At 32.1% G+C, this 27,337-nt stretch overlaps 1 protein-coding gene across 1 annotated transcript in view; it reads left to right on the top strand.

Moving 5' to 3' along the window:
* EYS (eyes shut homolog) overlaps window positions 1-27,337 on the top strand; it is a 136,792-nt gene that overhangs the window by 5,509 nt on the left and 103,946 nt on the right. The gene's annotated exons all lie outside the window — the stretch shown is intronic.

Genomic DNA, 27,337 nt, shown 5'->3' with positions numbered 1-27,337 from the left:
TAAAAATGTAAAATGAAATAATAATTTAAACCAGTAATAGTAAATGTTTGATTAAACGTTTTAATGATGAAAATCTGTTTAAAACATTCCCACCTTATCTTTGCACTCTTCTACAGTTTTCCAATTTCTGGGAAATAAGCTCGCTTTCAGTATGGCCACCCCTCTTCAAAATGTCTTCAAGCAGTGGTGTCTCCAGCCATAATCAGACACCTAAAAAGTTCATTTCAGGGAATAGTGAAATAAAAGATGATTGTCTCCCAAGCTACAGAGAATGATATTAGGTTGGTGCAAAAGTAATTGCGTTTTTTGCAATTTTTAACCTTTTAAACCGCAATTACTTTTACTCCAATCAAATAATATCTTAAGAGTATTTCTCCTACAGGTACTTCTACCAGAGTTGAGGGAGATTTGAATTTTTTGGTAGAGTACAATCATTCACTGCCCCAGAGGAGAAGGGGTTGGTAACAATGCAGCTATTAACAACTCCAACAACTGTCTTCAAATAAACCTTTTCAGGTCTTTTGTTTTTTCTTCTAGTCTTTTATTTCCTGGAAATATGAACAGATAATAAGCTGAAAGATGTTTTACAGTTTCTTACCATATCCTGCATATGTATGGAAATCATATAATTTTTCTTCCAAATCATGAATTTTGAGCAAAAGAAGTAACTAAAGCAGTTACAATTACATATATTTGAAACATTTATTTATTGATAGCAAATCGGTTTCATTAAATGGGCAGATGTATAAAGTAGCTCTACCCAAAAATTATTTTTAAATAAAATTCTTTACAAAGAAAATATTTCTAACTTGATCTCTATAAATCAAAAGACAACTTTAAAACATACTTTATATTATCTGAACATTACAAAATTATATAAGCAGAAACTACAGTTAGCTATATTTTTCTCTAATATTCTGTTATTAGTATTTTTCGGAAGAATGAATATATTTTCCATATGGTCTTACTAATTGAATTTGAGATAAAATTATCTATACCCTCTTCAAAGTTGCATTTATGAATAATAAGTTTTAAATTATCAATGTCTTTAATTGAGTCTTTTCCAAACTATGCCATTCTTAATTGAAGACATTTTTACTTGAACACATTTTGAGATTCCTATTAATCTCAAAGGAAAATCTGCTAAATGGAAAGTATTCTAAATTCTGTTCTTTGTATAAAATACATAGATCAAATATTTTTGTCAGACTCATATTTTTTATTATATTCAGAATTACTTTCTTTGACATTTTCAATGATAATCCTCATGAAATGCATGTTCTCCACGTAAGATTCCTTGAATGGTTGGCCAAACTTAAGTGCTGCAAAATTGAAGGCCTTCTCAATTTCTATTATGTTCTCACACATAAATTTCTCATATTGCTTCCCACACATGCAGCTATTCCAAAGCACAGTTGTCTTGTTTATAATTTTGTATACTTTTCAACTAATGAATTTAAGTGTTCTCATTGTGTTGTGCAGGAATAAATGTTAATGTCTTTTTAAAATTAAGTACACCTCACTGAAACTTTCAAAACTGATATTTTTATACTTACTTTATTGTTTGATTAAATGCTTATAACTGATTTTGAACAAACTGTAGCCAAAATTTAGAGGATTCTTTCACTAAAATGTAAAAACCTCCCTGAAACACTTGTTTATTTTCGAAGTTATTCAAAAGTTTAACATTTCTAAATGTTCATGGACAGCAGCAAGAGAAAGCATATTCTGTCATGTTCCACTTTTTTTTTTTTTTTTCACTAACAGTCTTGTCACAGAAAACTTTAGTTTGTTTTTAGGTGAATTTTTAAACTTATTGTGAATTTTGCAACTATCCACTTTTGTGAATATCACAAGTAGTTTAGTTTAAAATATGAATTATGTATGCACCACAATAAAATCCAAGTACATTTTTCTATCGTTTTCTCAACTTAATCCAAACAATGCATATATCGTTATATACCTAACAAAATTTATATGTATAATTTTACCATAAGAAAAAAAACTTTAACTTTCAACATTTTTACTAAATTTTAATAGCATGCCTAATTTTGTCAGCATCGTTGCCTTCAACAGAATAAACTTGTAAAGCTTTCTTTGAATTCAATGAATTGGATGGAAAAAACAAACCATCAGTTAAAATAACTATCTATTTGAAGCCTCTGATTTTACTAGTCTCAGTCTGGCATCTTTTAACTGTGTGTAAATGTATTCTGCTAATGGAGCCAATACGTTTATAAGGATGCTTTCACTTTTGTATTTGTAAAGAAACTTGCAATAGAAAATGAGGGAAATAATTTTAGGACAGTCATTTCATCTAAATAAAAAGCCATGCTTCACAGAGTGATATGGAAAGACTCCTGCATCTGCACCTAACTCATCACTGTCAGACAATCTTCTAAATAATTAACATTTAAAATAGATGCTGATGATTCTTCAAACAGTGTGTATCTTCTGGTCTTCACATAGTGATGTCACTAATACATTGTGGTGAATCATTAATAGTAACATAGCTTAAAGGCAAACTACATATTCATCATCAATAGGGAAGCATAAATGTGAAATATTTTTATTCAACTGAAAATTGTTTCTTTTTTATTTTATTTCATTTTAAATATTTATTACGAAGTAAGAAATATCAGCCCAAGGTAAAAATATGTAAATAGTTGTGTGTTTATAGAGAGGCTCACATACTTCTTTTCTGTAGATGGTCAGATAGTAAATGTTTTAGACTTTTGAGCTATCTGGCTTCAATTACAATAATTCAAATCTGCTATGGTAGTGTGACAGCAGCCCCAGACAGTACGTAAATGAATGACTGTATCTATCTTCCAATAAAACTTTATTTACAAAAATGAGTGCAAGATCATATTTGACTCACAGTTTTAGTTTATCAATCCTTGATTTATACCATGCAATAAATGACCAAACTTCTATAACAAGAACATATAGACAACTGTCTATAAACTCTATGACAGGACTGCTTGGCCTCGATTTATCTGTAATATGAAACATTGACATAAATTATCATTTCCTGTGGTTCCCAGTGACCCAGCTTGCTTAGAGACAGGCAGCTTTGTGCTGCAAGGAAGAATTATCAAATCCTTTTCTTCCTGCTAACTTAGCAAAGAAGGAGTCAGCTAGTTGTGGCTGCTTGGATCTTCAAAATCCCACCAGCTGTCCTCAAATGAGAGATTTAAATATGAAAAAGGTTGACAAAAAAGATGTATATTTCCACTGGTTAACTTGCTAGCTTATCCTCACGTTAAAATAACATACTGTTTATGTGGCTCCCACACTCCTAGAAAAGATCATGGCACAATTGAAATTACAAAGTGGAAATCAGTTAAACTTATCCTTTTTTATTTTAAATGCAGCTGTGAATAATAATACTTGGTTAGAAAATACAGGACAAATGGTAATTTGATAACTGGGGAGAACTGATAGCAACATTTTGTTTTAAATTCCATGAGCATAAAGTGGTGCTATCATGGGCAAACTAGAATGATGTCATTCTTAAAAGATCTAATAACTATAATACTTTGGATTTTTTTTTTTTTTGGTACCTATTACACAATTCTGTGACATAAAGCCTTAGTCAAAAATGTACAGGAAACATCACATTTTAAAAAACTTATAAATATGTATGTAAGTATATACGTATGTGTGTATGTATCTATCAGTCAATCTACTCATATGCATTTACCTATCCATTTATCTATTTGGTTATCTTACACATATTTTCCTATTGCTTTTTTCAAAAACCTTCAGTAACAAATACATGTATAATCTTTTTTCCCACTATGATGATCTGTGCATATTAATATGCTATATGAAACAGGATTCATAAATAAGTTGAAATTAGAATGTTTCAAAAAGTCCAGAAACTTTACATTTTCAATGACTTATCAAACAGTGGTTATTACATAAATTAATCTTTATGTTAAATTTCCTTTGCTCTTGATTTTCACATCAAACTGAGAATTTTGGAAGTCATGTCTTTTGGGTAGTTATAGCTATCATGCTAGAAACAGTTTAATAGAACTTATGCAAATTTAAATCAAGACTGCAAAAAAATAGAAATAAATAAGGAAGAGTACACCAATGCTATTTGAAAACTAGTGAGACTTAAAAAACAAACAAATATATTCCTGATTTATAAGACACCTCAAATATTATGATGGAGTATGAAAAAGAATAGTTAGCCATGAGGCCAAAACGAAGTCTCAGACATTATAAAAATAAAATTAAGAATTGAAGGGCTAGTCTAAAACTGTATGAAAATGTATTCTTCATTGTAATTCAAAATTTGAAAATGTTTTATAAAATGTATATATCCATTATAAAATAATTTGCTCTAATTTTATAACTTCATAAAGATCATTGCCAAAATAAATAAATAAATAAATATACATATATATATAGTATATATGTATATATAATATATATGCATATATAATATGTATATATATAATATACATATATAATAAATATATCTATATCTATATCTATCTATTTATATATATATATATATATATATATATATATATATATATAAATATACATAGTTTTTAGCAATTCAAAGAGCCATTAACATTCTCATTCTAGGTATGGTCAGTTCCCGACTTATTTTCAAAACTTTTCAAATATGAGTTTGATATAGGAACAAGTGATTGTCAGAAAATAAACTCTTCGATTTAATCTAAGACTAACTTAAGCTTCAAAAAGTAATTTTAGTTTCAATAGTCAACAAGGTTTGTTTACAAGGAATGCTGGGATCTCTGTATCCAAAATGACTGATTCAAAGAGACCACAGCATGGTTTGGAGAAATGCTTGTTTTTTAGAATGGGATAACCTCAGGAGTCATTCAGACAGGTAACAAGAAGTCCAATCTGACTAGTCAATAATACGGTAAGGCATTCTATTAGCAGTTTAAATCAAAAAGTGGGCAGGATATTTTTCAATGTAAGTCTATTTCTCCTTTTTGAAAACCTCTTACCAGTGGGTAGAATTGATAGAGAATAGTAATTTGTCCATGGAAAGAAATGCTAGAAGCATCTAAATCATATATAACTTTTTATTAATTTTTAATAGTTGAACTTTAATCCTATTTTGAAACTCAGTTCTGATAGAGGTTTAGAAAACTAATCTCAGTCAATTCAATTCTATCTCGGACCCCCTGCCATTTAGAGAATTGAACTAGTTCTTGTTCTCATAAGTGTAATTTGTTAAATATTGTGAATAGTTAATCATATTCCATGAGCCACTCAGCACACTACATGTACAATCAACTCTAAGGCTTAGCATTTATAAAATTTGTAGTTAAAATTATGGCAAAAAGTTGCACAAGTTAATCTAATACATTTAATGATATACGTAATTTTTTTTAGGTATCAACTAGAAAGGAATTTATGTACTTTACTCTGGACTGCTATTATTTTTACATTGTCAAACCTCACTTTGAGGTATCTTTCTTCTTGATTCTCTGGTCACTGGTCACTGTGATCATTATCAGCACTGGAGGTGACCTGAAGTTCTAAGCACAATCTGACCCACAGTGATATAACACTAAAAGGTAAAGGTCCTGTATCCAATTACTAACATGAGTGGTTCCCTTTGCTTCTCTACTCCATCCTGATAAAGAACTGAAGCTTCTTTTGTGCCTTCTGATTAGTCTGTCTTCCATTGTGATAAATCCTCCTTTGATTGATTGGTAAAATATGCATCCAAGTGTTCCCCACCACACTGAAGATTGTCTCAAGGCAATGCATGAGTCTATTAAGTATATAGTATATATTATCCATTTAATAAATTATTAATAATTATGAGATCACAGGATAATCAGGAACATTTTTATTTTTTGAGTTAGTGAATGAGAGCATAAATTGAATACAAATGAAAGGGCTTGAATGCTCAATAAAGCATATAATTTAACTAAAGTTATAAAACATATATGTTGTACCAATTTGAATGTTCTTTATTATTATTCAATGAATAGTTATTAACTACTATTTATTATGTGCCTTTCTTTTATTAAAAAAATAAGTCCATGAAATAGTTAATCTCATTTTGTTTTACCTTTGGAGGAAATGGTGGCAATAGAATTATAGCTTGGATTATTTTACTCGAATGATAACTATTTAGCAATGAGATAGTGTCACTGTATATGTGTATATCCCCATAGTATTTTATAGACTTTGAGAACCAGTACAGCATACTCACTGGGCCATTTTTAAGTTGTCTGTCTATTCACTTGTAGAAAAAAACTTATAAGTTCTTGATGAAAGCAATTAGTGACGCATGTATATTGCAAATACTTCTTTCAGTCTGTGGCTTGTCTTTTTATCTTTTAATATATGCATTTTGATGAGCAGATATTTTATATGTTGATAAAATCCAATTTATAATTTTCTTTTTATGTTTAGTGGGTGTTGTGTGTCTTTAGGAAACATTTGCATATTCCAAAGTCATAAAGATATTCTCTTACATATTCTCCCAGAAAGTTTATAGTTTCAGCCCCTCTGTTTTGGTTGATGATTCATTCAAAGTTAATTTTTGTGATTCGTATAAGGTAGGGATCAAAATTCATTTTTCTTTTTCATATATAGAGATCCAATTGTTTAGCATCATTGTGGGAGTCTCTACTCATGAATTTGCTTGGCTCTTTGTCAACAATCAATTAAACATACGTGTGCATGTGTATTTCTATACTCTATTCTCTTTCATTCATCTATTCTCTATCCATCCATCTGTCTTTCCTTTAACCAATAACACCCTCTCTTTCTTAGCATAGATTTATATTAAACCTTGAGGTCATGTAGTATGAGTCCTTCAACTCTTCTTTATCAAGATTTTTTTTTGTTTTTTTACTATTCTGTTTCCTTTGCATTTCCATATAATCTTAGAATCAACTTTCCAATTTATATAAAAATTACTCCTAAGTGTTTTACTTTGGACTGTTTTAAATCTGTCATTCAATTCTGGAAAGATAACCACTTGCGATATTCAGTTTTCTAATCTGTGAATGTGATATATGCCTCCAATTATTTAGAACTTTTCTAATCTCTCTTAGCAGTATACTAATATAGCAGTATACTAGTATACTAGTAGTTTTCAGGGAGGGGAATTGCACATATTTTATTATATTTATTTTTACGTATATTAATCTTTTTGACGATTGTTTTTACATTATTTTCTAATCATTGCTGGTTACATATAGAAATATAAATGCTATTTCTATTACCTTGTACCTTAAGTCCATGCTAAATGCATTTATTCTAATTTCCCCCCAGATTCCTTGGAATTGTCTATCTAAAAATTTTATTGTGTGTAAATAGAGTTTATTTCTTTTAATTAAAGTTTATTGGGGTGACAATTGTTAGTAAAGTTACATAGGTTTCAGGTGTACAATTCTGTAATACATCATCTATATATAACATTGTGTGTTCCCCACCGAGTCAGTTTTCTTTCCATTACCATATATTTGATCCCTTAAAGTTTATTTTTATATATTACTTTCTAATATTATACCTATGTTTGTAATTTATTGTCTTATTGCACTGGCTAGGCCCTCCATACAATGTTAATAATAAAGGGGCATCCTTCTGTTTTTCTTGATGTTAAAAGGAAAATATTCAGTATTTCATCATTAAGGATGATATTAACTGTAAGTTTTACAGAGATTCTTCTGTCAAATGAAGAGAATCTCTTTCTATTCACAGTCCATTGAGAATTCCTGTCAGGATTGGATGATGAATTTTGTCAAGTATTTTATTGCACCTACCGAGATGATCTCATGATGCCTTTTTATTCAGTTAATTAATGAATTACAGATTTTCATATCTAAACCAACTTTGCAATCATGGGACAAATCTCAATTAGATGTAATAAATTATTACTTTTATGTGCTCTGGATTTAGTTGGTAATATTTTGTTAAGAAACTTTTCAGTTATATTCATGTTGGATGTTGATCTATAGTTTTCTAGAAATATATATATATATATATGTATATATACACACACACATATATATATATATTATTATATATATTATTATTATTTTTTTAAGTTGAGGTGTAATGGTTAAGCTGGCATCTACTTTGTGAAAGACATTGTATGGTTTCATGTTATTTTCCTACCTAAATGTTTTATGTCACTCAATAGTGAAAGTGTTTGGCCTGTAATATATTTACAGGAAGGTGTCTGATAAAATTATTTTAGCAGAAATAGAGACATTTATATTTTCCAAATCTTGCCTGATTTCAGAAGTTGTACTACTCAAGGAAGTTGTTCATTGCATAATAGTTGTTGAATTTTTGGAATAATATTCATAATATTATCATGTTGTTCTTTTGCTATCAGTAGGGTCATAAGTAATGTTTATTCTTTTATTAATTAAATGGATAATGTGTGTTTTCTCTCTCTTTTTCTTTTATTAATCTCATTAGGATTTTCTCCATATCGTTGATATTTTCCATGTACCAAACTTTGGCTTAGCAAATTTATCCTATTTCTGTTTCACTCATTGCTTTTCATTATTATTATTATCTCTTTCTACTTACTTTGGGTTTAATTTGCTCATGTGTTCTGGTTTTAATATAAAGGTAATTAAATGACGATAACACTGTCTTCTGGCCTTTGTTGTTTCTCATAAAAACTCAGTTAAATTTGTGTATTGTCCCTTTGATGTGTTTTTTCCTCTAGCTGATTTAATGACATTATATTTTAAATATTGATTATCCTCTTCCTAACAGTGAATTTTCTTTGTATTTCTCCTACCTAGAGATTGCCAAGCTTCTAGGATGTGTAAGGTGATGTTTTCACCTTGTTTGGAAAGATTTAGACCATTGTTTTCAATTACTTTTTGCCCAGTTCTGTCCTTTTTCTCTACAATTACACATATGTGTGTAATATACACATCATTATTTTCCTACTTGTCATTCTGGAACTGTTCATTTTAGTTCAGTCATTTTTCTCCCTCTCTGTTTTTTTTTTCCCATTAATTCTTCTTGATTATGTATTCATTTAATTTTTGATTTACTGAATGCTTTCTGCTTCTGCCTGGTTTGTTCACTCTTCAAGGACTTTGTGTAGTTTTGATTTGTTTGTGTTTTATATATTATTTTTTCTGTGAGAGAGGTGATCTGAACAAAAGCTATTTTACCAGTACCAAAATCAGAAATGTCAATATTTCTCTCGCACAATTGCTCTGTCTTGCTTTTTGTTTGTTTGTCTTTGTTTTGTTGTTTTTAAATCTCCAGCACTTTTCTCTGTATACATTGAAAGAGATAAATTTGCAAGGACCTTAAACAGGGAACTTTGGGTAGATACATGTCACTTTAAGCATCAAGTATGTATAATTAGGCATAAAGATCAATTTCTAGCAAGATGATCATGACTTCACTTTATATGGTAATTATTTTAAAATGAAACACAACTATAAATGAGGCAGTTTCAGCAAGTGGAGCACTATCAAAAAGCTGAACTTTTGAGGAAAAATAATTGAGTAGTTATGATAAATTGATAAATATATTATGTCCCACCCAAATAATTTTACCCAATATGATCAAGTTAATTTTCTAAATATACCTTTGTAAACACTACTTTCTTTCGCAAAATATTTTAAATACTTTCCCTTTGCTTATGTTACATAGTAGAAAGATGGACTTGAGAGTTATGTTAAGTTTGGTTATTAGATTCTGCAACAGTTATAGAAAAATTTCAGTCAACTAATCTTCAATTACTTCATCTACAATATGAAGGAAATGTTGCACACCTTCCCTGCTTGCTATGTAGAATAAGAAACATAGCATGGGTTTGGCTAATATAGCATTGCCATTATGTTAAGCTGGCTTGTGTTCCAAAACCATCTCTACAACTCCCTGGTTCTCTGACCTTTTAATGTTATTTAAGCTCTCTAAATTTAATTACCTTATCTGTAAAGTTTTGATAATTATCAATACTCATTCATAGACTTTTTTTTTAATGAGGACTAAATGAAACAGTCTGTGTTAAGTACCTAGTAAAATAACAGACACGCAGCAAGCGTTTAATTATTTTAGCTGTTGTTACTTTTGCTATTACTTAACATAAGAACCCTTCATTTAATGTTTATTTCTTTTATTCAATTAATATAGTCAAGTCCAGTCTCCTTGCTTCTATGTACTTTAATAAACTTATTTTTTAATATGTCTCTAAACCAACCATCTACTCTAACCAAATAATTTTGGAGATTGCTGTGTTATGAACAAGTCATACACATTCACATTTTCTCTGCTGTTGCTCATAATGTTCCCTTACTTCTCCGAAACTCACTTCCTTCACTCTTCCTACTGATTTACAGAGTCCTTGACAGCAAGGCCCACAATCTAGTCCAATTTATCACCTTATAGAAAATGTAGATATTGAATAAATATTTCATAATCAAGAAAATAAGCGATAGTGATGTACGGTGTTCCTTAGTGAATGCTGAGGTTTGTAGTCTCGTGGAGTCTAAGAATGGATACATGGACCAAGAAGAGGCAAAGAGTGGCACAGGAAGATAGTTTATTATAGCAAACAAAGAGTAACAGCTCCTGAGCGGGAGGGTACCTGAAGCTGAGATGCCCACTAGCTAAGGCAAAGCTTGTGTTTATATACCTTTATTTCTACCTGGGAGGGGGATGTTGGGATATGGGTGCCTATGGATACAATGTTTCCCAGACTTGATCTACTGCTCAGCTTGGGGGAGGCCTTTGAGACAAACCCATTTGCCCCAGAGTATGATTGATATTTTTGAACTGCTATGGTTGCCTGGTGGTCTGTTTTTATTCTGTTTTTGCTCAGTCTACCAACGAGTCTCTAACTGCCTGATGTCACACTAACTAACCTGCCTAAGTCGAGGGTTGTTATTAATCTTAAGGGGATTTCAAAGTATTATGATGTTTTTTCCTGACAGATGTACCCTAGAATAGGTATGAAGCAATCTGTTTTTCCAATCTGGAGTCGTAGGATTGTATTTGAGTATTGTACATCTGTGTTGCCACATATAGAAAGAACAGCATCATATTTTAGTTTTGTGTTGTATTAGGACACTGGTAGGGATATTGAAAGGGATACACCATCTCTTAATAATGAAAGATATGGTCTCGGAAGAAATGGCCATGTGAATAATATGAAAACCTGCTTATCTTTAACTCAGAGGGTGTTGAATTTTCATACCAGCTATGAAAATGGCATGATTACATTGTTTTTAAAGTGGAAAAAAAATGTGTAATAGCTACTTTTAGCCTTGTGATATTGAATGCACTGACACCTCTCCTTGTAGAATTTTGAATTGGTTATCATTAGTGACAGATGCTCTATACATTACAATAATACTGCCTATACAATTGTGATAATTGTCCACTCCTGATTCATCAGTTTCAATGACTTTAAAATCACTTGATGGCTGCCTGAAAATGACTGATGTGTTTCCTATACTAAGTAATCTCTGCTGGTATAGTGTAAGTCTTTTAATGAGTCCTTGAAATCTGTCGAAGTCTGCATGTTTCAGTCTTTGTTCAAGTAAACAGGTGTGACAATTTATAGAATTCCGTGCAGAAACTCTGTAATTACCCCATCTTGGGACACTGAAATGTGTTTTATGGGGAAAAGCCATAAACTTGTTTTTTTAGATACAGGAACATTTTTGAACATATGGTTTCAACTTTTATTTAGTGAAAATTTTTGAAAATGAGAGTCTAAAACGTTGAAATGGCCAAAATTTTTAACTTTATTCTATGGGTAATTTGGTTACTCTATTCTGTCTTTGATAGTCAATGATATTACAGATTTAGATGCTGGCTACAAAATCCCAATGCAGGAATTACTAAAAGTATCATTATAAACATCACTTTCAGTAGATATGATCATACTTGATTTCTTTAATACGCTGATTTGATTACAGTGATCAAAAATTCCAATTTTTCAACCTACTTAATTATGGATAGGCTTACCTTAATAACTCTATCAACTCCATGTTTTATAGGTTCAGGAGCAGTTTTATAAGTAGTCTGAGGCAGATATGCATATCCTGATTCAAAACAAATATTTGCAAATGGTTAACACATTTTCGTACCAAATTGTGCCAAAAATCAGTGGACTTCTTCATCAAGCTAAAGAGTACCTTTAAAAATAATGAGAATAAATTAAACTAAGATGTACATTTAATGATATATCAAGTAAGTTTGGATAGAAAGCAGACTTGACCCTGGAACAACAAATGGTTTGGGGGTGCCAACCCCCACACAGTCGAAACTGCATATGCATATAACTTCTGAGTCCCCCAAAACTTAAGTAATCTCCTGTTGACTGAAAGTCTGATAACACAAACAGTTGATTAGCACATATGTTATATGAATTACCTGCTGTATTGCAATAAAATAAACTACGGAAAAGAAAATGTTATAAGAAAACCATAAGGAAAAGAACATACATTTACAGTACTACATGAATTTATTGGAAAAAAACATGGATAAGTGGACCCACACAGTTCAAACTTGTGTTATTCAAGGGTCAACTGTAATTTATTTTTCTGTCACTTATGCATGAGATTTCATTTTAATGGTGTCTGTTTGTCTACCTATCTCTGGAAAATCAACAATGATGGCTTTTTTTGATATACTGGGTATACTTGAACTTAGACCTTTAAAGAGTTCCTTCACAGAGTTTATTCTGTTTTTGAAAGAATGCAAATAGCATCCATCATGGCAGCCGAGTTTACCGTTTTTCTGTTTACGGACTGAGATTTCACTTGAGGTGCAGGTTTGCAAGGAACTGAAGCTCCTCTAATCGCATTAAACTTGCTTCTTGGGAAGCAACTACTCCTATAAGATAGCAATCCTGATATTTTTCACCTGAAAAAAATGTTCCTTAACTCAGCACTGTTAATAGACATTATATATGTATATTGAATAATTTAATTTGCTCTGTTGAGAACTGCAGAACAAACATCACTTTTAGTTTACTGAATTCATATAATCAAGTCAATGATATTATATATAGTTACTTATTACCAGAGTCTGGAATATAATACTTGAATAAATTAAATTGTTTCATTAATATGTGATATCTAGAAGGTGTGGGGGTACTGACCTTTGTAAAATGAGTCTAAACTTTTGGTAAGCTTTAGCAACATATGTCATGTTACTCTTTATTTTAACACACCAATAAATTTTGGATCAAATCTGATTGAGATGTTAACTTCAAACGTTGCCTTATTCTTTTCAGTAGTTGGTCAAAGGAAATTCACTATCTGGCTAAATGTCACCCATTAAATATAAAATGATTCAAATGAACTTCTTTTACCCTTTACAAAATGTTGACAGTATAGCATTGTGTTGAAATTTAGCCATATAATCTGGAGTTTTCAATAGTTTACTTCAGAACTTTGAAATATATTAACGAGTAAACTCATTGCTCCACTGGATGTGTGTGTGTGTGTATATATATATATATATATATATATATATATATATGACAATGACAGAAAGATTGAATATGACTAGTAATAATTAAATGAAAGGTGTTAGTACCTTTTTAATCTATCCTGTAATAGTTTGTTTTTGTTTCCAAAATTGAAGTTTGTGCAATGTTTCTCTATCCAGATGGCATCCAATGCTTACAACATCCTATTAGAAAAGAAACACAATAATCATTAAGTATTATATATATATACAATAATCATTAAGTGTATATATACATATATATACACTTAATGATAATATGTATATTATATATATATGTCATATATATGTATTATATATATATATGCTATATATATATAATACACACACACACACACACACACACACACACACACACACACACACACATATATATGTCATATGGTTAGATACACAGTGCCTGACTAGGAGTTGCTTACTTCTTGTAAGACAGGCATTGTAACTTCGCAGCAACATTTCTTTTGAATGTTGATAAACCACTTTATTTAAAGACGAAGAAACCAAAAAAACTCTGACTTTTATCAATTGCTTGAACTTCTTGGTTTTCTACTCCATAATTACAAGCATGGTTTTGTTTTTTTCTCTATGCCTTTGACCTATGTTCTTCCCATCTTCAGACAAAATGCAAGACTTTTTGTTTTTGTATTCTCAGGACCCCTCATCTCCCTTTTTGCTTCTTTAATTTTTCCTCCTCTACTGTCCAATTCAAACTCTTTCAGCACTTTTAATTCTATGGCCTTACACTTATAACTACCTCACAGAGCTTTTACTAGTCCTGTTGCTGTGTAACAAACTAACCCTAAACTTAGTAGCTTAAACAATGACAAAATTATTTGTGTTCATTAATCAGCAATTTGATTTTGTCTTTGACCTGATAATTGTCATTGAGGGTGGCACATAAGCCAGTTGCCAGTCTCCTCAGAATTATGAGGAGATTGCTTAAACAATCTTCAGTTAGAACTTCACAGTTCTAGCTCTTAGTTGAGATATGAGCTGGTGTTATTGGATAGAACTTTTACATGTACCTTCTCTGAGTAATATTGGTTGTCTCAACATGGCATCAGGATCCACAACAAGCCTCCAGAGAGAAGAGTGAACTGTATCACCTTTCATGACCTAGCTTCAGAAGTGACATAAAATAATTATTTCTACTTTCTATTTGTTGACAATGTTATAAAAGTCGGCTCAGATGAAAGGGAAGGGAAAATGTCCTGGAAGACCATGATCGGTTGGAAATACTGCTACCGCCATTTTTGATAATTTAGCATAGAACGCTTCCTTTTTAAATATCTTTATTACTGGGAAACCTATTTGATTCACAGATTTCCTCTTCAGCCATGATAGCAAATGTGTATCTAAACATATTTTATATAAAATATATGTGTGTATATATAAAATATATACTATACTTAATGATTATTGTATTTCTTTTCTAATAGGGTGTTATAAGCATTGGATGCTATCTGTATAAAGAAATATTGCACAAACTTCAAAACATTGAACAAATATAGTTAGGAGTTCCTCAGTTTTGGTCACAAAAACTACTCATTCTACTATGTGACATGCATCACATAAAGACCATCATTATTCCCTGTTAGCCAGTAATTGCATTTACCAAGCTATTGCTCTATCCCTATGTTTCAAAATCTCCTCCTAAGCACTTCATGCCATTCATATCAGATTTGCTACTGCTTTTAGAATTGTCATTTACTGTCTTCTTGGTTCCTCATCATTAATTGACTGAACCAGCACCTAGTATATAATCTTTCCATTGAAGATCCTATCATCACTATTTTAAAATATTACTTCAAATTCTTCACTTCCTTAACTGCAAGGAATATCACAATCACTGCACTATAGCAGCCCCACACCCACAAAGATGCCAAGAACCCCATCATCATTCTGAAATACTGTTATCCTTTTACTTCTCTCCCTTTCTGAATCATTCCACATTTAATTTTTCGAGCCTAATTAAAAAGATATTTCCCTCCCTGAGGAGGCAATTTGTTTTGATAGAAAAACCCCCCTTTTTTTTTCAAAGACATAGATATGATCCCATTCCTGCTGTTTATTAATCTTAACCAAGACACTTCTTTAAATTTTATGAAGCTAAGTTTTTCTTTTCCATGTACAGTACAGGAGAAAAAAAACGAAAAACATTTAAAGTGTGAGTTAGATCTTGTATATAAAATGCAAATACTGTTTCGAGCACTTAGAAGGCACTAGAATATTTTTAGTTTCCTCCTGCAAAATGTATTTTTTTCATAACTAATCAAAAAACAGATTTAAATATCACTTCCAATATGCCCAAGATGCACATAAGTATGTTTGCAGTATTCAAATCATGTGTTTTCCCTGTTCTTTTTCAAGGTTACTTGCCACTGGTAGAGAAAATCCCAATAGTTTGTATGGCTATACAAATACATCTATAGACTTCAAACTCAACGATACCTTCAAAACTCATCTGCCTTCCTTTTTAGGTACTTAAACAGGAACCTCTCTGACTGTCTACTGCTACTTTTCCAAAACCTCAAAATTTTTTGTTGTTATTGTTCAACCTCTTTCGTAAAGCTTCACTCATTCCATCTCCATACAGATTTTTTTTATCTTCTACAGAGAAAGTATCTATTATGATATCCATCAACTTTTTTCTACTATTTGTTGTAAACACATAATTCCTCACCTCCTTTCCTTTAGTTTTATTTACTTTTATGTATCTATTTATGATAATAACATTCTGACCTGAATTCCTCCCATTACCCATAGTCTAATATAATATGTGCATTTAGGCCAATCACATTTATTATTTGATATGTTCTTTGTAATTTGTAAGGGAACTGTACTTAATTAAGTTATCTTGCTTAATGGGGGTAGACTACCAAAGAGGAAGAACTGTTTTATTTGATAAGACCTTCCTATTGCTTATGAAAACACAGCCTAGGGCCCATAGGAGTTTGGATGCAGGGTAAATTTGTTTTAATATTTTAGCATACAAGAGAAGAAATACTAGTTAAAAGTAGATTACTAAGAAAGTATAAAGCTTAGGAGAGAGACAATATTATAAGACAATGTTTATAAGAGTCAGTCTTGGCATTAAGTAGAAAAAAAAATTTAATTGAAAAAAATGACTAAATCAATCAGGTAATGAAATTGGGTAATTGCTTTCAAGGTAAATAAAACAATTTCTTAGTATTTAACATTTTCTCTTTTGGACTGCATCCCTTCTGTCAGTTTTACCTGTAAATGAAATCACATTTTTATACAAATAAGATAATTTATATTTCCATTTATGTGCTACAAGATTGAGTGTCATAATCTAGTTAATTTCAAACAATTTGTGAATGAGCCATCATCAATGAAGTGTTCTTCAAAATATTCAAGACATTATTCAAAAGCTTATTAAAATTTGTAAGTGCTTGTACTGAATTTTTTACGTCAAAATATGTTCCACAAACATTCCCATAAGAATATATGTTTCTGAAATTTTAATTATAGCACTTGTTCATCTTAGAAATAGACAATATAATTTGTGAAATATTTATAAAATATCTCCTCATTTATGACCATCACACACTATCTTCAAGAGAAAATGTGGATGTTACAAACATATCTAAATTCTTCCAGGGTGGTTATGTTTATTAGACATTCAAACTTAGAAAAAAGTAAAATTGTATTTCATATCCATATTAGTACACTACTTCTATTTAAGGATTATCCAATTCTGGGATTTTGTTTTAGAGGAATAATTAAGCAAAGACATATTCCAGTATGTCTCTGATTACCTTCAAAGTATATGAAAATTAGCAATATAATGTTAGGTGTATACAAAGAAATATACTATTTATTTAGTAATTGAATAATGAGAAGACAAAATATATGGGGAATTAATATAATCATCTATATTTAAACTACATATAGAAAGATTAACAGCATAAAACATAGCCTAATCTGACCAAATCTCATATTATTTAGTTTATATATTTAGTTTCTTATTATGTTCCATGTAAAGGTAAAATGATAAAGACAATTATATGAAATATAGAGTTTAAAGTATTCTGTTGCTTAAGTGTCATGGCATTACCACTCTTTTGTGGTTAAAAAATTCTAAAATATTTTGTTACTTATCAAATAGTAATTTACTTAATCACATGATTTCCATTAAGAGCAAAACACAAAAACAATGATTGAAAGTAGAAGGCAAAAATCAGAAAACTTCAATTTTATTTTGTAGCCAGGAATGTATTTCTTCCTAATTGCTCTGGCTTCAGTGAGAATGGTACCATATCCTGATTTTTTTTCAATTTTGGAGTAAATGTTCTTTCTGAATCATAGTAGACTTCAACATAAATTACAATGATATGAAAGCCTGAGTTAGTGAAGAGCTGGTTGTGATATGCTAAACAAGTTGTCCAGGACCTGAAAACCACTAATTTTCTCCTTCTCTCAATCCTATTTACAACCCTATTTCTAGCATTAATCTATATCCATCCTCATTTATTTTTAGCTCCTGCAAACTTTCCATGCCATCATTTTCATCTCTCCACTTTTACTTTCAGAACAGCACACTAAATCCACATCCATCTTCTATATCAGTTTAGCATCTAGGTAACAATTTTCCTTCTTAACAGCACACTTAATAACTTTTACATTCAAGTGGATTACACTTCAAAAACTAGAGTTTTATGATTCATTCTATTTGATTATGTTACTATATAACATCATACTTCATATTAATTCAGTTGCTTACGAATTTCAAATTATTTTTGTGTCTCTAGACTAGCATAACGCTAACTATATATTAATATCTAATATTTAAATGAATATTGTTTTAATGAAAAAAATTTGGAAAACATGAAAATTGAACAAGCTTCATAAATTTTAAAACTAATCTAATATATTGAACTCATGTAAATTAAATACTAATACTAATACTAGTACTAATAATAATGTCAGCTATTATTTATTACTTAATATAGGCTGGGCATTATGGTAACCATATTTTATACATTATTTACATATAATCTTCAAAACAATACTATATAATAACTGTTATTATATTTCCCTTTACATGTATTTATTAGAGAAAAGGAAGCTCTGAAAACTTTCATGAGATTAAAAATTTCTCAGAACCATAGCTAGTTAGTGGTAGAGGAAAGTTTTTTGTTTGTTTGTTTTGTTTTTAATTATTTATTTTATTCTCAGCTACACTTGACATTCGATATTATTTTATATCAGTTACAGGTGTACAGCATAGTGCTTACGCATTTATATAATTTATGCAGTAATCCCCCCAATTAGTCTACTACCCCACCTGGCTCTACATATAGTTGTTGCAATAGTATTGGTTATATTCTCTATGCTGTACTTTACATCCCTGTGACTATTTTTTAACTACTAATTTGCATTTCTTAATCTCTTCACCTTTTTCACCCAGCTCCCCATTCCCTTTCCCCTATGGAACCATCAGTCTGTTCTTCGTATCTATGAGTCTGTTTTGTTTGTTCATTTATCTTGTTCTTTAGATTCCACATATAAGTGAGATCATATGGTATTTGTCTTTCTCAGACTCACTTATGAGTATTTCACTTAGCACAATGCCCTCTAGGTCCATCCATGTTGACGCAAATGGTAAGAGTTCATTCTTTTTTTATGAATGAGTAATATTCCATTATATACATACAGAGGGTGCCAGAAAATGTATACACATTTTAAGAAAGGAAAAAAAAACTATTAAAATTGTAATACGCAATATATATTGATAACAAAAGATGAATACAAGTCACGTTTCACTTCTGCAATTACAAGAGGTGCTCAAAGTGGTTACCATCAGTGTAATTTTAATAACAGTTTTTTTCTTTCTTAAAGTGTATATACATTTTTGACACCCTTTGCATGTATATATATACATCTATATCATCTATAGATATAGATAATATAGATATAATAGATGATATAGATATAGATATACATCATCCCCTCTTTATCCAGTTGTCTATCGATGGGCACTTGAGTTAGTTCCATATCTTGACTATTGTGAATACTGCTGCAATAAACATAGGAGTGCTAATTAGTGTTTTGGATTTCTTCAGGTAAATACTCAGAAATGCTGGGCCATAGGTAGTTTTATTTTTATTTTTTAAAGTTTATTGGGTTGACAATGGTTTGTAAAGTTACATAAGTTTCAAGTCTACAATTTTGTAATACATCATCTACATATCACACTGTGTGTTCACTACCCAGAGACTCTGGGTATTTTCAATTTTTTGAGGAATTGCAAACCATTTTACATAGTGGCTACAACAATTTGCAATCCCACCAACAGTGTACAAGGGTTCCCTTCTTTCAGCCAACACTTGTTGTTTGTTGATTTATTGATGATGGCCCTCCTGGTGGGTGTGATGTGATATCTCATTGTGGTTTTAATTTGAATTTCTCTGATGATTACTGATGTTGAGCATTTTTTGTATGTCTGTTGGCCATCTGTGTATTTTCTTTGGAGAATGGTCAATTCAAGTCCTTTGCCCATTTTTTAATTGGATTGTTTGTTTTTATTGGTGTTGAGTTATATGAATTCTTTTTAAATTTGGATATGAGCCCCTTATCAGATGCATCATTGGCAAATATCTTCTCCTACTTAGTAGGCTGTCTTTTCATTTTGTTTATTGTATCCTTTGCCATGCAAACACTTTTTAGTTTGATGTAGTCCCATTTGTTTTTTGGTTTTTTTTTCTTGTGTTTCCCTTGTCTGAGGTGTATCAGAAAACTATCACAAGAGCAGTGTCAGAGACTTACTGCCTATGTTTTTTCCTAAAAGTTTTATGGTTTGGGGACTTACATTTAAGTCCTTAATCCATTTTGAGTTTATTCTCGTATATGGTGTAAGAAGTTGGTCAAGTTTCAATTATATATATATATATATATATATATATATATATATATATATATATATATATATATCTCCATATCTGTCCAGTTTTCCCAACATCATTAATTGAATAGACTGTCTTTACTCCCACTGTATGTTCTTGTCTCCTTTGTCATAGATAGAATGACCATATAAGAGAGGGTCTACTTTGGAGCTCTATTCTGTTCCCTTGACGTATACGAGGTCGGAAAATCACGTTCGCAAACTCATCCTAGAAAAAGTGCTACATACCTCATTGCTGAATATCACTACTGTCACCTTCAAAATATTTCCCTTGAAAAGCTATGCACTGATGACAGTGCCTAGTTCACCCTTCAAAGCAATTTTGGAACGCTTTTCCTGGAATGGCCATCAGAGCTGTAATTGTATTACCCTTGATGTCCCGAAGGTGATCAAAATGTCTTCCTTTCAATATTTCCATTATCTTTGGGTACAGAAAGAAGTCACTGGGGGCTAGATCAGTTGAGTAGGGAGGGTATTCCAATACAGTTATTTGTTTCCTGGCTAAAAACTCCTTCACAGACAGTGCCGTGTGAGCTGGCACATTGTCATGATGCTAGAGCCATGAATTGTTGGCGAAAAGTTCAGGTCGTCTAACTTTTTCACTCAGCCTTTTCAGCACTTCCAAATAGTAAACTTGGTTAACTATTTGTCCACTGGTACAAATTCATAATGAATAATCCCTCTGATATCAAAAAGGTTAGCAGCATCGTTGCAACAAGTTCATTAATTTAATTGTCAGACCTCGTATGTCTTTTTATGCCAGTGCTATGGTGTTTTGATTACTATAACTTTGTAGTATAGTTTGATATAATGTAGTGTGATATCTCTAATTTTGTTCTATTTTCTCAAGATTTCTGTTACTACCTGGGGTCTTTTGTGCTTCCATATAAATTTTAAGATTATTTGTTCTAGTTCTGTGAAAAATGCCATTGGTATTTTGATAGGGACCCCATTGAATCTGTAGATTGCTTTGTGTAGTATGGACATTTTAACAGATGTTAATTGTTCCTATTCATGAACCCAATATATGCTTCCATTTATTCATATCATCTTCACTTCCTTTCTTCAATGTCTTAACAGATTTTTTTTTGAGTATAGGTCTTTTATCTCCTTGGTTAAATTTATTCCTGGGCATTTTATTTTATTTATTTTATTGTATTATTTTATTTTAATGCAATTGTAAATGGGATTATTTTCTTAATTTCTCTTTCTGGCAGTTCGTTTTTGGTATTTAAAAAATGCAACCAATTTCTGAATATTAATTATATATCGTGCTACTTTACTGAATTCATCTATCAGTTCTAATAGTCTTTTGGTGGAAACTTTTGGGAGATATATATATGTGTGTGTATATATATATATATATCATCTGCAAATAACAACAGTTTTACTTCTTCTTTTCTAGTTTAGACCCCTTTTATTTCCTTTTCTGATTGCTCTGGCTAGGACTTCCAATACTATGTTGAATAAAAATGGTGAAAGTGAGTATCCTTGTCTTGTTGCTCATCTTTAGAAGAATGCTTTTAGCTTTTCCACGTTCAGTATGATGTTAGCTGTGGATTTGTCATATCTGACCTTTATTATGTTGAGGTATGTTCCCTAAATTCTCACTTTGCTGAGATTTATCACAAATGGATGCAGGATTTTGTTAAACACTTTTTCTGCATCTATTGATATGATCATATGATTATTGTCTTTCATTTTGTTTAAGTGATGTATCATGTTAAACGATTTGTGGATATTGAATCAACCTGTATCCCAGGAATAAATCCTAGTTGATCATGGTGTGTAATCTTTTTAATGTAGTTCTGAATTTTGTATATAATGTATTTCTGAATTCTGGTTTGCTAATATTTAGTTCAGGATTTTGGCATCTATGTTCATCAGGGGTATTGAATTTTAATTTTCTTTTTTATTCTTTCTCTTTTTTTGTTTTTATTTTATTTAGTAATATCTTTGTCTGGTTTTGAAATCAGGGTAATGATGTACTCGTAGAATGAGCTTGGGAGTCTTCTCTCATCTTGCATTTTTTGGAATAGTTTTAGAAGAATCGGTGTTAATTTGTTGAAAGTTTGGTAAAATTTACCTGTGAAGCCATCTGGTCCGGGACTTATTTTTTTGTAGTGAATATTTTGCTTACTGATTCAATTTTGTTAGTAGTAATTGGTCAGTTCAGATTTTCTGTTTCTTCTTAAGTCAGTCTTGGAAGATTTTATGTTTCTAGAAATTTATCCATTTCCAGATTGTCCAAATCTGGAATATAATTGTTGGTAATATTTTCTCATAATATTTTGTATTTCTGTGTTGTCAGTTACCCCTTCTCCTTTTTCATTTCTAATTCTATTTATTTGGGTCTTTGGGTCCTCTCTCTCTCTCTTTTTTTTTCCTTTCCTTGATGAGTCTGGTTCAAGGTTTACCGATTTTTTTGTTTGTTTGTTTTTATCTTCAGAGAACTGTCTCTTGGTATCATTGATCTTCTGTATTGATTTTTAGACTCTATTTTGTTTATTTCCCTCTGATGTTTATTATTTCTTTCCTTCTACTCATTTTGGCCTTATTTGCCACTCTTTTTCTAGTTTCTTTAAGTGTAAGTTTAGAGATTTTTTCTTGTTTTTTTTGAGGTAAACATGTATTGCTGTAAATTTCCCTCTTAGGACTGTGTTCACTGTTTCCCATAGATTTTTTGTTATGTTTTCATTTTCATTTGTATCAAGGTATATTTTTTTATTTTGTAATTATTATTATTATTTTAATCTCATTGTAGGCTCAATCAATATATAGTAGCATTTTATTGAGGCTCAATGTGTTTGTGTGCTTTTCAAGTTTCTTTTGTATTTGATTTCTAGTTTCATACCATTGTGGTCAGAGAAGATGATTGATATAATTTCAGTTTTCTTAAATTTATCGAGACTAGTTTTGTGGCCTTACGTGTGGTCTGTCTTGGAAAATGTTTCATGTGTTCTCGAAAATATGTATATTTGGATGCTTTGTGGTGAAATGTTCTAAAACTATCAATTAATTTCATCTGATCTAGTGTGTCATTTAAGTCCACTGTTTCTTTGTCAATTTTCTGTCTGGTAGATCGGTCCATTGTGTCAATAGGGTGTTCCAGTCCCGTATTGTGATTATATTACTCTCAGTCTCTCCCTTTATGTTGGTCATTATTTGCCTTATATATTTCAGTGCCCTATGCTAGGTGCATAAATGTTTACAAGGGTTATATCCTATTGTTAGATTTATCCCTTTATTATTATGCAATGTCCTTCCTTGTCTCTTTTTATAGACTGTTTCAAGGTCTATTTTGTCTGATATAGGTATAGGTACCCCAACTTTCTTTATGCTTCCATTCATATGAAATATCTTTTTCCACCCCTTAATTTTCAGTCTGTGTGTGCTTTTGAACTGAAGTGGGTCTCTTGCAGACATCATGGGTCTTGTTTTCTTATCGATTTAATTACTTTATGTCTTTTAATTGGAGGATTCAAACCATTTCCATTTAAAGTGATTATTGGTAGATGCATAGTTATTGCCATTTTATTATATATCTTTATGTTTGTGTTTTTTGTTTTTGTTTTATCCTTCTTCTTTAAGAACCCCTTCAATATTTCTTGCAATACTTATTTGTTGGTGATGAACTCCTTTAGCTTTTTCTTGTCTGGGAAGCTCTTTATCCATAAATTTTAAATGATAGCTTCGCTGGGTAGAGTACTCTTAGTTGCAGTTCCTTGCTTTTCTTCACTTTGAATACTTCATGCCAGTGCCTTCTTGTCTACAAAGTTTCTATTGAGAAATCAGCTGACAATCTTATGGGAGGTCCCTGTTAGGTAGTTGCCTTTTTCTTGCTCCTTTTAGGATTTTCTCTTTGTCTTTAACCTTTGCCATTTTTAATTATAACATGCCCTGCTATGGGCCTGTTTGGATTTATCTTGTATGGGACTCTTTGTGCTTCCTGGCTTGTATGTCTATTTCCTTTGCCAGATTAGGAGAGTTTTCAGTCACTATTTCTTCAAATAGGTTCACAATCCCTTGCTAGCTCTCTTTTTTTTCTATTACCCCTATGATATGAATGTTATTATACTAGATGTTGCTCCAAATGTCCCTTAAACCATTCATATATATATAATCTGTTTCCTGTTTGCTGTTCTGATTCAGATTTTTTTTTTAATCTTTCAAATTATCAATTAAGTCCTCTGCTTCATCTAGTCTGTGGTTACTTCTATTGTACCTTTACTTTCAGTTATTGTATTCTTCATTTCTGACTGGTTCTTTTTTATGATTTCTATATCATTTTTTTTAATGCTTACTAGCTCTTTGTTGAAGTTTCCACTGAGTCCATCTATTCTACTCCTAGTTCATTGAGCATCCTTATAACCATTGTTTTGAACTCTGTAACTAATACTGTGTTTCCTCAAAACTAAGACCTACCCTGAAAATAAGCATCAGTTAAGATCTTCAGCCAGACGGATGCATTTAGTATGTTATAACGATGTTCCAGAAGAAGATGACATGACTGTTTTTGAATAAATGTAGATTGTTGTACATGAAAAAAGTAAGACATCCCCTGAAAATATGCACTAATGCATCTTTTGGAGCAAAAATTAATATAAGACCTGGTCTTATTTTCGGGGAAATATGGTATAAGACCCAGTATTATTTTCCAGGAAGCATGGTAGGTTACTTGCCTCAATTTTGTGTAGTTATTTTTCTGAAGTTTTCTCCTATTCTTTCATTTGGAACATATTTCTTTGTCTCTTTTTCTTTTTTTTTTTCCATATATTATGTCTCCAGGTCTTGGCTGTGTGGCATAATGTAGTAGATGCTCTGTGGGGCCCAGTGTCACAGTCTCCATGGACACTTTTGCTGGATGCTCCAGAAGTGTTCCTTTGTGGGTTGTGTGTGCATTCCTGTTATAGTTGAGCCTTGATCACTACTGCACATCAGTAGGTGAGATTGACCCTTATGTTGACTGGGATTTGGCCATGTCCACAGCTTATGAGCTGCTGTCTAGGGTGTTTACCCCACAGAGTGGGTTTTGCCTATTAGGCTCTGGGGCCTGTTGAGACCGCCCTTCGGGTGTGCTGCTTGGGGTGTAATTGGGTACTGTTCTGCTATGGTCTGAAGTCAACTTCCAGTTATGTTGGTTCTGGGGCCTCTTGAGAGAGGCTCCAGTGCAGGCCCAGGTCAGACACTGCCTGTCACTGGCCAGGAACTACATGGTAGTAGCTACAAAGCAATCCGCAGTTGGTCACTGCCTATGCTAGATAAGGAGGCCCATTGGAGAGGCCACATAGTGAACTGAGGATAGCTTCTACCAGTATCAGGGCTGGGATAGCTCCTCCAAGAGCCTAGGATACACTGATGCCGAATCCTGCCTCCCAGCTCCTTTGAGGCTCAGCTGCTGATAAAGCCTCATAAGGTATGCAATTTGGGTGGGGCAGGGTCTCAGGGCCTTACCAGGATGGGATGAGTGCTGTTCACTAAATTAGATTTTGGTTTAGTGCCAATGCTGAGCCTGGAGCTACTCAGCAAAAGTCTCAGAGCACACTGAGACCAGCTGCCACCTTCCTGGAACCTGCTGATCCCCAAGAGTTGTCCAAGATAGAGTGCAATGCGTGCAGGGCTTGCTGGTCAAGAAACAGCCTTTGACTTTGTGTGAGTTGGTTGGGTTGGGTTCCCACCATGGACTCACCAGGATGCAGCAGGCGGAGTTCACCAGGCCAGTTCAGATACAGATTTAGCTGTGTTGGGGGTGGTTCAACACAGGAAAGATGGTGCCCACCTTCTGGCTGCATGGGAGGATTATTCTACACAGGAAAAAATGGTGACTGTCTCTCCATTCTGCTCCTTGAAGCCACACATCTCAGTTTATCCCTGTATGTCTCTGGTGCCTCCCGAGTCACTGTCCCTCCACTGGAGCCCAGGGCGAGTGCCTGCAAGCAAGTTAATCTGTGGGTTGGCCTTTTAATAGGATGTTTGGGTTCCCTGCAGCCTTCTGTCCTCTCATATGGTCAGAATCCCCACTGGTTTACACAGCTAGATGTTGTCGGGGCTGCTCTTCCCAGCACTGGTACTCTGGGCTGGTGTTCCTGACAAGGGGCTGGCATCCATGGCTCCTCTGGGGGGAGGCGGACCTCTGCAGGTGAGATAGCCCTCCCAATTCTCAGCTACCACAGTAAGTGTGGGGACTGCCCATTCCATATCTTTGCATTTCCTACCGGTCTTGACATGGATTCTTTTTTATACCCTTAGTTATAAAACTTCAGTTCAGCTAGACTTCAGATGGTTCTCCATATTGACTGTTCTATGATTTAGGTGTACCTTTAATATGGTCACTAGAGGAGGAAAGCAGATTGTTTATCTACTCTGTTATTTTGAATCTGGAAGGTTGAATCTGGACTCACGGAAGGTTTTTAAAGATTAATGATATTAGCAGATTTTTCTACTTTTTAATTCTCAGTTGAAAATAGCATTTAAGTCACTTGCACAGGCCTTCTATTGTTTGTTAGTAGTTTTTTGTTTGTTTGTTTGTATGTTTGTTTGTTTTTTAAAAGCAGGTATTTTTAAAAGAAGATGGTGTCATCACAGTCATCTCCTGAGAAAGTATTATTTCATATCCAATCTATATTATATACAATTTTAAAAATCCATAAGTAAAATTGTAAATGCCAAATGGAAGAAACTTGTTCATTTTTCTTTGATATGATTTTAAGTCACAGTACAATCTGGAAATTTCTAAACTTAGGCTACAGCTAAGGATTTCAAATCTTTGGAAGATTACTTACATCATTTCCTCAACAGATGCTTGGCAGAAGAGGTGGCTATGTATAGCTGTGGAAGAAAGTTCTTTGAGGATAGTGAGAGGTTTAAATTCTTCAGGCTTATTTCAACTAATTTCTTTTTCTCAGTAGTATTCATTCTCAGTAG

Source organism: Rhinolophus ferrumequinum, chromosome 3 (assembly GCF_004115265.2).
Source record: "Rhinolophus ferrumequinum isolate MPI-CBG mRhiFer1 chromosome 3, mRhiFer1_v1.p, whole genome shotgun sequence".
NCBI classification, from domain to species: Eukaryota; Metazoa; Chordata; class Mammalia; order Chiroptera; family Rhinolophidae; genus Rhinolophus; species Rhinolophus ferrumequinum.
Note: the sequence above shows the minus strand (reverse complement) of the source record. Positions and strands in the feature narration are given on the sequence as shown.